The sequence below is a fragment of the Macaca mulatta genome, chromosome 6 (genome assembly GCF_049350105.2).
Source record: "Macaca mulatta isolate MMU2019108-1 chromosome 6, T2T-MMU8v2.0, whole genome shotgun sequence".
In the NCBI taxonomy this organism is placed as follows: domain Eukaryota; kingdom Metazoa; phylum Chordata; class Mammalia; order Primates; family Cercopithecidae; genus Macaca; species Macaca mulatta.
In genome coordinates this window covers 35729560-35742919 of record NC_133411.1, presented here as the reverse complement: position 1 = coordinate 35742919, position 13360 = coordinate 35729560, and the positions used below count along the sequence as shown (strand labels likewise).

The window sequence follows — 13360 nt, the reverse complement described above, 5'->3', positions numbered from 1 at the left end:
GATACGTTATAGATGAATAAACAAGCAAACTTTCTTTTATGAATTAACAAAAGTACAGGTTTGTTAAAAGACTGCCCAGATAAAGTTAGGGGGGGAAAGACATAACAATAATGTCATCTTGGCAGTGAATCCTTTCCAAAATACTTTAATATCTCAGATTTTTTTCCAAGAAAATAAATGAGCACATTCTTTTTAAACCACAAATGTCATTTAGATACTGTATCATAATGATCATGTAGTAAAACTCTTTTGAGACTATCCATCTCCTATATTCACAACTTGCCTTTATCCAGGGGATGACATTTCTCTTGGAAACCAAATATATCATTCTTCTTTGAGAATAAAACCTGCCATCAACCAGGATTGATCTTAGTCTATGAATCAGCCAGAGCCAGCGGCACTGACTGACACAAAATTGGCTGTGGTTCTGGCAGCACTACTTTCTGGTCTGTCAAATCCACGACTCACACGCTCCAATAAGCCTACCAAAGAAAAGTCCCAAGGTTACCTCCTGCCCTAAATCCATCCAATTTAAAAAAGCATGGCTTAATCAAAACAAGCTACCTCTGGAATATAACAGTCACTCTAGGACTAGGAAACTCCATGCAATTATCCCTTAAATCGAGGTTATTTTTAAGATGATCCCTAAAATGCTCATCCTGTTCTGCGTTCTTTTGATGTTCATTACAATACCACCTTCTGAACACACCACCATGTTCGCCTCTGAAGAGAAAAACCACCTCACATGTGCCATGCAACTGACCCCTAAGGGTCACCCCAAGTCACCCCAAGTGACTATGTATGGATAAGCCTCTTCCTGTCTTCCTCAAAAGTCCATTCCTTAAGTTTCACCTATCTTGAAACCCAAAAAAGCCCATCAGGTTTAAACATAGAGATCCAATCCTCAAACATTATTGGTGAAAATGTAAAATGGTACAGCCATTGTGAAGTGCAGTGTGACAATGTCTTACAAAGTTAAATATACATTTACCATATGACTCAGCAATGCTATTCCCACCTATGAGAGAAATGAAAACATATGTCCACACAAAGACTGAATATTTATAGAAGTAGCATTCGTAATTGTGGAAAAAGTAAAACAACAGAAATGTCTGTCAACTCGGTAAATAATCTGTAGCAATTCCATATAATGGAATATTACCCAGCAATAAAAAGGAATAGAACGCGGATCCATGGTAAAGCATGGATGAAGCTCAAAAACATTTTGCTAAGTGAAAGTCAGACAGAAAAGACCACACATTATATAATTCCATTCCTTTTTTTTTCCTTTTCTTTTCTTCTCTTTTTTTTTTTTTTAAGAGACAGAGTCTTGCTCTGTTGCCCAGGCTGGAGTGCAGTGGCACCATCATAGCCCTCTGCAGCCTCAAACTCCTGGGCTCAAGTGATCCTAGGTAGCTGGGACTTCCGGTGTGCATCACCACACCCAGCTAATTTTTGTATTCCTTGTAGAAATAGAGTCTTGCTGTCTTGCCCAGGCTGGTCTTGAACTGCTGGCCTCAAATGTTCCTCCAGCCTGTGCCTCCCAAAGTGCTGGGATTAGAGGCATGAGTCACCACGCCTCAGGATTCTATTTCTAAGACATGTCTAGAAAAGGTAAATTTATAAAGACAAAAAGTTGATTGGTGGTTGTCCAGGGCTGGGAACGCTAATAGGAAGTAATTGCAAATGCCATAAAGGATCTTTCTGGGGTGAGGGAAATGTTCTAAAACTAGATGGTGGTGATGACTGCAAAATTCTGTTAATTTACTGTATACTAATGAACTGTATACTAAAATTAGTGAATTTTACAGAAAGTAAGTTCTATCTCAGTGAAGTTGTTCCAAAAAGATGCAATGGCCCAGGCACAGGTGGCTCACGCCTGTAATCCCAGCACTTTGGGAGGCAGGGGCGGGTGGATCACGAGGTCAAGAGATCAAGACCATCATGGCCAATATGGTGAAACCCCATCTCTGCTAAAAATACAAAACTTAGCTGAGTGTGGTGGTGCAGGCCTGTAGTCCCAGCTACTTGGGAAGCTGAGGCAGGAGAATCACTTGAACCCGGGAGGTGGAGGTTGCAGTGAGCTGAGATCATGCCACTGGACTCAGGCCTGGTAACAGAGCGAGACTCAGTCTCAAAAAAAAAAAAAAAAGACCCAGTGAAGGCTGAGCATGGTGGCTCATGCTTGTAATCCCAGCACTTTGGAAGCCCGAGGCAGGCAGATCACCTGAAGTCAGGAGTTCAAGACCAGCCTGGTCAACATGGCGAAACCCCATCTCTACTAAAAAATACAAAAATTAGCCAGGCATGGTAGCGGATGCCTGTAATCCCAGCTACTACATGGGAGGCTGAAGCAGGAGAATCACTTGAATCTGGGAGGCGGAGGTTGCAGTGAGCTGAGATCACGCCACTGCACTCCAGCCTGGGCAACAGAATGAGACTGCCTCAAAAAAAAAAAAAAAGAAAAAAAAAGATCCGATGCAAAAAGCAAAAGGGAGGCCCATATACAAAGAAATTGGTAATGAAAAATATCTTCAGAGTGAGTAAGAGAACAGGTTCTATTCAGGGTTATATTTAATCCCTGTTGTTAACCTAGAAAGAATGAATTGCCAAAAGTTGGCTTACTACATATTCATTGGTTCTTTGACTCAGTTTTGAAATAAGGAAACTCGGACTCTCACATTCTGGAATGTTGGAGACGTCATTTACAATGATCGCAGTGGTGCCATTTGGCTTGTGAATCTCTTTCCTTACCCAGGCATCCAGTGTCTTCATACTTTTCAGAATAAGGAATATATAAATATGTTAATGACATAGATTCTGTGAATTCTGATGCCCTAGGAGTAAGGGAGTGGATGGAAAGTCCAGAAATTATTTCTGCTGCCCCAACTATCATATTTGGACATTATTCAAACACTGTGTATTCAGTAAAAGGATTTTTTTTGTCTGCAGTTCAACAGAGCGGGGGTGCTGGCTCACGTGAAGGCAGGCCTCCCATTTCCTTGAGCAGAACACTGTGGCCTGGTACTCCAGTAGTGGATCCATGAGGGGTCAGATCAACAGGGCCCAGCCTGCCCTCCTAGCCTCCCCACCCACTCCAACCAAGTCATTTTGGCAATAGCTGCTCCCCTAGAGATGGAAATGTATCCTCATCAGGGCTATTCAGAGACTCCGGGATTTTTAGATTTGGGGGAGGGGAGGTAGACCTTCCTCTCTGGGTGAGAACTGGGAAACCAGGAGCCTGGTAGCTGCCCAAGACCCAGTCCTAGCTGGTTTGAGAGAGGGAACCAGGGGCGGTGGTGGGAACAGGGTTGGGGCGCTGATTCCAGGGATCCCTGAGGCCCTGCTATAGCCAAACCCTTTTAGCACAGGATGTGGGGTCACATAAGGCAAGGTACGCACCTTCTAGCCTAAGCTATTCCAAGTTGGGTCTCTGACACTTGCCCTCGGGCACCAAAGTATTTGTCAGTACTCTTAGGCTGCAAGTGACAGAGACTCAACTCAGATGCCACAGTAAAAGAGGTGCCTTGATCTTCAACAGCACAATTGCAGGTGGCATTTCAGTCTGTTCAGCCCATTGCTGAAGTCAGCAGCTAAATTTACTTCATGAAGCTACAGAAGTGAAATATATAATAGGATGACCTACAGTGTCCCCTTTGAATCTGCAGGTTAAGGAGGGCATGTTTATCATTCACTTGTTTGGCTATTCACTGCTTGTGGATCTGTCCTGCCCCACTGCCCTCACACAGCCTCACCTCCTAAGTCCTCCATTCATGACCCTCCTCTAACATCAGTGCAGTCACTGAAGGAGACCTTGCTGGCAATATAAGTGTGAGTCTTCTGGGCTAATTCCATTCTGAAAGTAAGTACTGCTCTTTGGCTCTCCTATAGAAATCAGGCCAACAATGAAAACAATCACAATTAACTAGAAGTGAATAGCATTAAATGATTTTTTTTTTTTTTTTTTTTTTTTTTGAGACGGAGTCTCGCTCGTCACCCAGTCTGGAGTGCAGTGGCGTGATCTCGGCTCACTACAAGCTCCGCCTCCTGGGTTCAGGCCATTCTCCTGCCTCAGCCTCCCGAGTAGCTGGGACTACAGGCGCCCGCCACCACGCCCGGCTAATTTTTTGTATTTTTAGTAGAGACGGGGTTTCACCGTGTTAGCCAGGATGGTCTTGATCTCATGACCTCGTGATGCTCCCGCCTCGGCCTCCCAAAGTGCTGAGATTACAGGCGTGAGTCACCGCGCCCAGCTGCATTAAATGATTTTTAAACCCTCAAGAAATAAAAAAGCCACTGTAACAGCTGACTTTAAGAGGAAATGGTGCTTGGGATCTGGAGATAGGAGTGGACGCTATCTTCTCTGCTCTCCTGGGACTTGACTACCCAGAACTGAGGGAGTACAAAGGAAGGAAACAAGGAAGCTTGTTTCCCTTGAGTATATACTAAGGAGAAATAGGAAAAACAAAACCCTCAGGATAGGCAGAAACAACGTAAGAAGGACAGATGGTAGAGAAGCTGCCTTTGGTATGGGGTGAGAAGGGGTGCTGGGGCTCAGCTGGACCAGGAGACTTCAATGCCTAATGATAAATAGCAGTTAATCCTTGAATAGTGGTGAAGGTATGGTATGAAAACACACTGTCACCCTAATTTATTCTAAACAAGACACCTGGAAGAGACACCACCTAACCAAGGCATCAACCCCCAGGGGCCATGCCAGCCTGGATTTGCCACACTACAAATAGAAAAGCCTTTCAGATATTTTTCCATCACAAGCTGCAGGCTGTTCTGGGCCATGGGGGCAGCTAGATCCACCTGCCTGATAAAGACAAACTGCTGTAAACTAAATTTGAAACCCTAGACTTTCTTTCAATTTTCAACCACTTTCTGTGTGCAGGCATATAAAGCAAACAGCACTAACATGAAGGACGGGGAATGCTTCCATTAACCAGTAAAGACTGAATATGCTCCCCCCACGCCCCACACATATCCACAAACCTACATACCTTGCATCTAATGCAAGAGTTTTACATGGTAATAGCATTAAGGCTACTCAAGAACTTACAATTTATGAGAAAAGGTAAGAAGCCTCTCATTTATTACTCATGTCATATGCACTGGAAACCAAGTACACAAATGATACAGAAATATGGACCATAGGACCCCAGCCTACAAAATCATTGTTTCTTTTTTTTAAATAAAAAGTTCACATGGGTTAATGCACTTGCACAAAAGTTTTGTAAACCTGAAACTCAAATGTCTATTATACCATGTATAATTAGTTTGTGATAAAGCTATTGTAATTCTCTACAGAAATGCTTAAAGCTAAGGGCAAAATCCCAGTTAACTGCGTAAGAGGGAGCTTAATCAAATATGCATCTATTGAGAACACATTCTAGATGTCAGGTGGGGTTACAAGACCTATAAGAAGACATATTATTTAGACCAGTACTGTCCAATACTATAGCCACATGTGGCCTCTGTGCATTTGAAATGTGACTAGTGCAAATTGAGATGCACTGTAAATGGGATTTATACAATGGATTTCAAAGACTAGTAAAAAAGAATATCAACTCCATTATTAGTAAGTTTTATATGGATTACATATTGGAAATAATATTTTGGATACACTAGCTAAAATTATTAAAATTAATTTCATTTTTAAAAAACTTTTTTATTGTGACCACTAGACAATTTACTATGATTTATGTGGCCTGCATTAGTGGTTTGCTTGCATTTTTATTAGACAGTAATGATTTAGATTTTTCCCTTCAAGCACATAGCATCTTATTATTAATACTAACAAAGCAGATGTAAAATTAAGCAGAAAATGTATATGCTCCCAGCTTTAACATTCACTTACTATCATAAGATCACAAAACAAATCTAGCAAATAATGGAGGTTAATAATTAAACAATGATTGATCGTTGTAATTTAAGAGATGCACTCTGCCACACATAGAAAGGATAATTAGCCCACAATTTTATTTCACTTAAAGGCTGATGGACTCCTACTGTATGCAAACTCAACTATTACCCTGTTGCGGAGAAGACCATGTCTGTCTATGAAAGGGCTAGTTTACCACTCTGGGAATCTCCTGTATTCTCTTCCCCCTTACGTGGTGCCAAAAGACCATCCTCAATTAGGGCTGACAAAGGGGCACCCACGGGGCTACATTCATCCTCCTTACTGTTAAGAAGCTATAGCTTTAACTTGCTGTACAGCAGCTAACAAAGTAGGACTGTGTTAGCTTATCCCATTCCCAAGTTTTCTGTAGTGGAGGCCGAAAACTCCAAAAACACAAAAACAAAAAACAAAAAACTATTACCCTGTTATATACCATTCAGAAAACATGTCTATGTGTTTCTCTATCAACATTTGGAAAATTTTCCCAAAAAATCAATAGGAAATTAACTATACCACTGCTTCATGCTAAGAGCTACCACTTTCGGTTTAACCAAGATGTTACTACTCTGTGTCTAGATTATGGTGGTAGCAACAAAAGTTCTCTGGTGAGACCGAGGACCTTGTTAATACAATCTGGAATAAGATAAGACTGGGGACTAATAAAAGAACTACATCTTTAGATTGTCCACATTACACAATGACATAATAATAGAAGGGTAAATAGGGAGAATGCTAATACAGAGAAACAGTTGCAAATTGAACAGAAGACACAAGTCAGATGTATTACAATAACATGTGGGGCAACCTCTCTTTATTGCTATAGATTATAATGGTAGAAATAATCATGTTGGCCAATATATCAGCAGTTCTTTAAAGGTAGGGTGATAAAAAACATGATGACATTAGCAATGATAACAACGGCCACAATAGCGATCCTTTAAAGATTACTTTGCAAAATTTTATTTTTAAAATTATTTTATTATAAATGAATATCGTCTCATTTAATGCCCACAAGCACTTCAAAATTAGATGCTATTGTTATTATTCTCAGCTTCCAGACTAGGAAATTGCAGCAGAGAAAGTTTATTTAGCCAAAGGGGCATAGCGTATAAATAGAGGAGGCTAGATTAAACTAAGGTTCAACTTCCAAGCCCAAGACATGGCACTGGGCTGCACGTGAGACAACACCAGTAATTTTTAAAAGTCTGGCCAACAGACCAATCTTTTTAGTGCTTCAAAGAAAAAAACCAGTTGCCTTCAAAGATGGAACGAGTCCTCAGAATTGCTGCTGGCACATAGAGGTCCCTCTAGGAAATGTGAATGGACCAATTTGCAAAAGGCATTCTTTCTGGCTGTTGGTCCTCACTCACACACCCCTGCCTCACTGGAATGGAGGTAGCATCTTTATTTCTTTGTTCTCACATGGAGAGCATACGCTTAAGGAATAATTTTACACAAAGTCAATAACAGAGAAAATATAAAGATAATTATAGACAAGTGAAATGGCTATTTTTACATTAGCCTGGGCTGAGAGCAGACTGGGATGGAGGTTTCCATGTCTTGGCAACAATTTGGAAAAGCAGAACGTTTAGATACTTATGTACTTCTGTAACATTAGGACATTTCTGTTCCTTAAGAAATTATTCCATCCTGCACAACTCTCTCTAGCCTATAAAGAAGAAAATACTGCAATTCTTCAGGACAATCTAAGCACTGATGCTACACAAGTGGAATCCTGAAAAACATCATCCAGCGAGACAAGAATGGGGCAGAGGTGCTATTGTTCAGGAAGCCACACACAAAAGCGCCCGCAGCCCACAGCCTGCCACCTGAGCCTGTAGCACTTATCACCAGGACAGCGTGAGTCGCTCCCTGTTTCTTTTGCCACAGTGGATATAAACACCTACTTTCAATTTATTTGATCAAAGAGGCATAGAATCAAATACCCTTTGTTGTAGGGGCTATGCACTTAAAATAATCAGGGGTTGTTTTAAAGAAGAGACAGAAAGCAAGCCTGCTGCCAAACAAGGCACAAACACTAACAAAGCCATCAACAGATTGGCTGGGAGACAGATAGGTATCACTTGGAGGAAATCGGTGCATCGTGTGCCTGTCTCATTAGGCTTTTAGAGACTGTAGAAGAAGAGCAATTGCAAAAGGAAACCAATAGCACACCCAACACTGTGTAAAGTTGTATACCACAGAAAGAACCTAATTACCGGCTGGGTGTGGTGGCTCACGCCTGTAATCCCAACACTTTGGGAGGCCAAGGCGGGGGGATTACGAGGTCAAGAGATCGAGACCATCCTGGCCAACATAGTGAAACCCCGTCTCTACTGAAAATACAAAAATTAGCTGGGCGTGGTGGCACATGCCTGTAGTCCCGGCTACTCAGGAGGCTGAAGCAGGAGAATCGCTTGAACCTGAGAGGCAGAGGCTGCAGTGAGTCAAGATGGTGCCATTGCACTCTGGCCTGGGGACAGAGCAAGACTCTGTCTCAAAAAAAAAAAGAACCTAATTACCTAGGAATTTATCAAGATTGCTGAGAGGCTGTATACATCATGAAGTTAGTGGCAGACATGAGTTTTTCCTCAAAAAACAAAAACACTCCAAGAAAATCTTGGATGGTAAGTATATGGATATTGACGACAGTTTCCATGCCTACATTTTAAATAGTTTTTTTTTCCCAATTTAAAAAAGCTCATAAGAAATGTGAAATGTTTTTCTCAAAAGAGAAAAATGATATCAACTCCAAAGAAAATCTAAGAAATTTTTTTATTTCTTTAAACAAAGACCCAAGAAGGTTGTGAGAGCATTTGAATTAACTTGTACCCATGATAAATAGAAACCGGGCCTGAAGTGGGCCTGTGCTTGGAGACAGAAAGATGGAATACTCAGCACCCTGCCTGGTGCTACGGCCTCCTAACAAGTTAAATAAAGGATGCTGAACCCTTCCTGGGGCCCACTTTTTTTTTTTTTTGAAACATTCTCGCTCTCTTGCCCAGGCTGGAGTGCAATGGCGCAGTCTCGGCTCACTGCAACCTCCGCCTCCCAGTTCAAGTGATTCTCATGCCTCAGCCTCCTCCCAAGTATCTGGGATCACAGGCGCGTGCCACCATGCCCAGCTAATTTTTGTATTTTTAGTGGAGACGGGGTTTCACCATGTTGGCCAGGCTCGTCTCGAACTCCTGACCTCAAGCGATCCACCCGCCTCAGCCTCCCAAAGTGCTGGGATTACAGGCGTGAGCCCACCCCTGTCTTGGCTGCCTTTCTTAGAGAAGAAAGAAAATGCAGCCAGTTGTCCATGAGCCTCCTGGCTCACAAGTTCCCACATCCTCTGGGTGGCTGAGAAGAGGCCACGGTGTATGGCTGCCCTCTCTCAGCAACAGAAGTAATTCCTCTCATGTTTGAAAAAGGATCAATCACCAATATGTCAGCTTTCGTGGGAGAGATGTTCAAATTACTTGAGCATTCTTGTCAAATTAAGAGGCTCAGCACGGAATCTGTCAACTCACCAACAAAGCCCTACAAACATTTGTTACGTGGTTCTTACAGCCAAGGGCCTGGGTCCTGCACCTCTTCTGACCTCCATGCTGCCGTTCAATGCCATTGGCCTCCCCTGGAGCTCCCAATATTCACCCTCTTCTTTGGGGTGAATTGTCCAAGTCTCTACAAGTCTTCTGCACTTAAGACTTAGGAGTCTTTCCTCAAAAATCAAAAGTAGCCCAAGGAAATTCTGGATGGTAAATATATCATTATTGGCTATAATTTCTATACCTACGTTTTCAATAGTTCTTTTCCAGTGCAAAAAAAAAAAAAAAAAAAAAAAAAGGCTCAGGCAGGGTGTGGTGGCTCATGCCTGTAATCCCAGCACTTTTGGGAGGCTACAGCAGGCGAATTGCTTGAGCTTAGGAGTTTGAGACCAGCCCGGGTAACATGATGAAACCCCGTCTCTACAAAAATACAAAATTCACCAGGAGTGGTGGTACACACCTGTAGTGCCAGCGACTAGGGAGGCTAAGGTGGGAGGACTGCTTGAGCCCAGGAGGTCAAGGCTGCGGTGAGCTAAGATTGTACCATTGCACTCCAGCCTAAGGGACAGAGCGAGATCCTGTCTCAGAAAAAAAAAAGAAATGTGAACATTTTCTCAAAACAGAAAAATGATATCAATTCCAAATAACAATTATAATTAGCTACATACAGGACTCTCAAGGTCACTGTTGACCTGTGAGAGAGACAGAAAATTACAATGTGTAGAAGCGCAGCACTAAGCAGCCAGTACTAGGGTCTCATCCCTCTCTGCCTCTCATTAACTGTCCCTTTCCAAGGGGCCATTTCTCTAGGCCTCGGCCTCATCTGTGAAAAGAATTCCCTCCCACCACCGCCACCCCATTCCCACCACCGCCACCCCATTCCCACCACCGCCACCCCATTCCCACCACTAACAGTCGCCTTGTACTGTGGCAGATTGCGACCATATCTAACCTGGCTAAAACTCTTAAGTCCTCGAGGGCAGGGCTTGTCATTCATCCAGAGATCTTCTAATACCCAATTATCCCATCAGCACATACCGGGAAACCTAACAATGACTAAACCTAACAATGACTACGCCATCCCTGATCTTGCTCGGGGACAGGCCAGCAGCAAGGTGCCTATGGCAGAGAAGGTGCTCAAGTCAATTACAATGACCCATCCAAAGAGCTTTTGTCAGGTCAGGCAGGCAGCCTCTGTTACAGGCAGATCCGCAGCCCTTTTTTGCAGCCCTTTTTGCCGGTTTTTGACTGAAATGGCTTGAGGATGTCACCCAAGGTGAAAGCTGATAGAAGCAGCTCTGAGTACAGCTGACACGGCGGTCCCTTCCCCCGTGCACAATACTTCCCACAGAAGCATGTTTTCCTCCAGAAGAGCAGGCTTCCAGCTGAGGGTCAGTTCCCCAACTAGAAGTATGGCCCTGTCTTCTTCAGGTCCCCATCAAGACAGCCCCATCAGGCTGGGGGGGCCAAGAAGAAAAGGGTAAAGCGAAGAGCCAGTTGGGGATACTTCCCCCACTGGGCTGAGCAGCCAAAGGCCTACCTGTGAGCCTAGGAGTGCTGTCAGGGGGTGCCTGGGACATCTGTGAGCCTAGGAGTGCTGTCGGGAGGCTGGGACATCTGTGAGCCTAGGAGTGCTGTCAGGGGGTGCCTGGGACACCTACTGTGAGCCTAGGAGTATTGTCAAGTGGGGTGCGGGACATCTCCTGTGAACCTATGAGTATTGTCAGGTGGGGCCTGGGACATCTCCGTTCTCTCCTGTTAACAGCAAAACTGGGAAACTGTTGCCAGCAAAAGCCGGAGACAGAGCAGACCCAACTCCTCGGGGTGAGAAACTTAAGACATATCCTTAGAATTCATCAGATCTCTGTGAAATAGTCATACTACAAAACCACCTTTTCATTGCATCTAAATTGCATTTTATTACATCCAATAGAAATAGATCCTAAAAATGGTCAATAGTATGTAGATTGGTTGACATAGCAACCGATGACTAGTTTTCAAATTTAGAGTATAAAACCCACAATTATTACTTTTCACTCATGTATGATAGGTTATCAAACTGTCCTGGGGGATAGCGGCACATGATAGAAAAATAGAAAAATAGAGCCCTTATAATTGTATTCTCAAACTTTGAGAACTGTATTCTCAAACCTCGAGAATTGTATTCACAAACTTTGGTCAGTGTGGGTTCTTAACCTGGGTATTCCAAAGAGGTTTATAAATGGCCTTAGGGCAAGAAGTTCCATGAAACTCATGAGACTGATAAAAATTATGCATTTATAGCATCATTGTACATACATCAGATTCTCCAAGGAAGAATGGTCCAAAACCCCATCAGATTTGCAAGTGCCCATCTATGCCTCATGAATATTTAAGAATCACTGCTAGATGGTCTTCTTCTCTGGTTTGCAAACGGATTCCTCTTAGAGGGGGAAAAAAAAGAAAGAAAGAAAAACACTTTACTCTGTGATGCCCTAGTGCAAAAGGAAGCTTCTCCCACCTTTTATTCCCCACCAGTTAACACTGCCAGTTTTCTGAGTGTCTAGCACTTCAGCCAGCAAAAGGAACTGGACAGACTTAGTGAAAGTGAAAAGAGGCTACTTGTTAGTTTTAGAGTTATTACCTCTTTGATAAGAACAGCTAAATTAAGTAAACTGATTGCATAAACATGGAACCAACCCAAATGCCCATCAATCAATGAGTGGATAAAGAAACTGTGGCATATATGTATGATGGAATACTACTCAACCATAAAAAGGAGCGAATTAATAGCATTCACAGTGACCTGGATGAGATTAGAGACTATTATTCTAAGTAAAATAACTCAGGAATGGAAAGCCAAACATCGTATGTTCTCGCTCATAAGTAGGAGCTAAGCTATGAGGATGCAAAAGCATAAGAATGACACAATGGACTTTGGGGACTCAGGAAGAAAGGGTGGGAAGGGAGTGAGGGATAAAAGACTACAAATAGGATGCAGTGAATACTGCTCGGGTGATGGGTGCACCAAAATCTCACAAATCACCACTAAAAAACTTACTCATGTAACCAACCACCACCAGTTCCCCAATAACCTATGGATAAGAATATCTTATCGATAGCAATACCTAAAATGGATATGTAAAATTAAGTTGAGCTTTAAAAGGTAATATAATAAATAAGTGTAAGGGAAACTGGTTCCTTGATAATAAGCTTTGGTGTTCACTAAATGTCATGTTTTTTTTTCTTTTTTTTGAGACAGTGGCTTGCTGTCATCCAGGCTGGAGTGCAGTGGTGTGATCTCGGCTCACTGCAATATATATACACTTCTTTTTTTTTTTAAGTAGATACGGTTTTGCCATGTTGCCCAGACTGACCTGCAACTCCTAAGCTCAAGTGGCCTGCCCTCCTCGGCCTCCCAAAGGGCTTGGATTATAGGCCTGAGCCACTGTGTCTGGCCTAAATGTCAATTTAAGAAAAATAAATAAAGAAGGAAAGAAGGAAAGAAAAAAAAGAACCCATGTATTTCCTTCCACTGTACAGTAAGCTTCTTGGACGATAATCACCTTTTCTCACAACTAGGTTCTGTTTATTTAGAAGCAGGGATTAGCAAATCATGAAGAACTTCCCAAAGGTGTCCCCTTGCCCAGGTGTGACATATGGTCATGGAATTCGACAGCCAGACTGTAATTTCCTGTGAATGACATTCGCTACAGAAGGGACTGGCCTAGATCGCAAGTACGGTTAGATGAGGTGACACTGATCACAAAAACTCAGCGGGTGAATCAATCAAGACACGATGCACAAACTTCCCCAAAAAGTAGATAAGGAGGAAAAGTGTTTCTTTCACATCTTCTGAACTTCGACTTGGTACTTCCCTGCTGATTTCTGCCTTTTGATTATTGTTTAATTCTCCTCTAGACTAGGACAGCTCTATATC

At 42.7% G+C, this 13360-nt stretch overlaps 1 protein-coding gene across 8 annotated transcripts in view; it reads right to left on the bottom strand.

Moving 5' to 3' along the window:
• RAI14 (retinoic acid induced 14) overlaps positions 1-13360 on the bottom strand; it is a 174247-nt gene that overhangs the window by 153260 nt on the left and 7627 nt on the right. For 2 of the 8 annotated variants that reach the window (XM_078004646.1, XM_078004651.1), the window contains exon 1: positions 11740-12939. The exons of the other annotated variants lie outside the window; for them this stretch is intronic. The gene's annotated coding sequence lies outside the window, so the exon portion shown is untranslated. Of the gene's footprint in view, positions 1-11739; positions 12940-13360 lie in introns of those variants that run through there. 8 annotated transcript variants of the gene reach the window in all.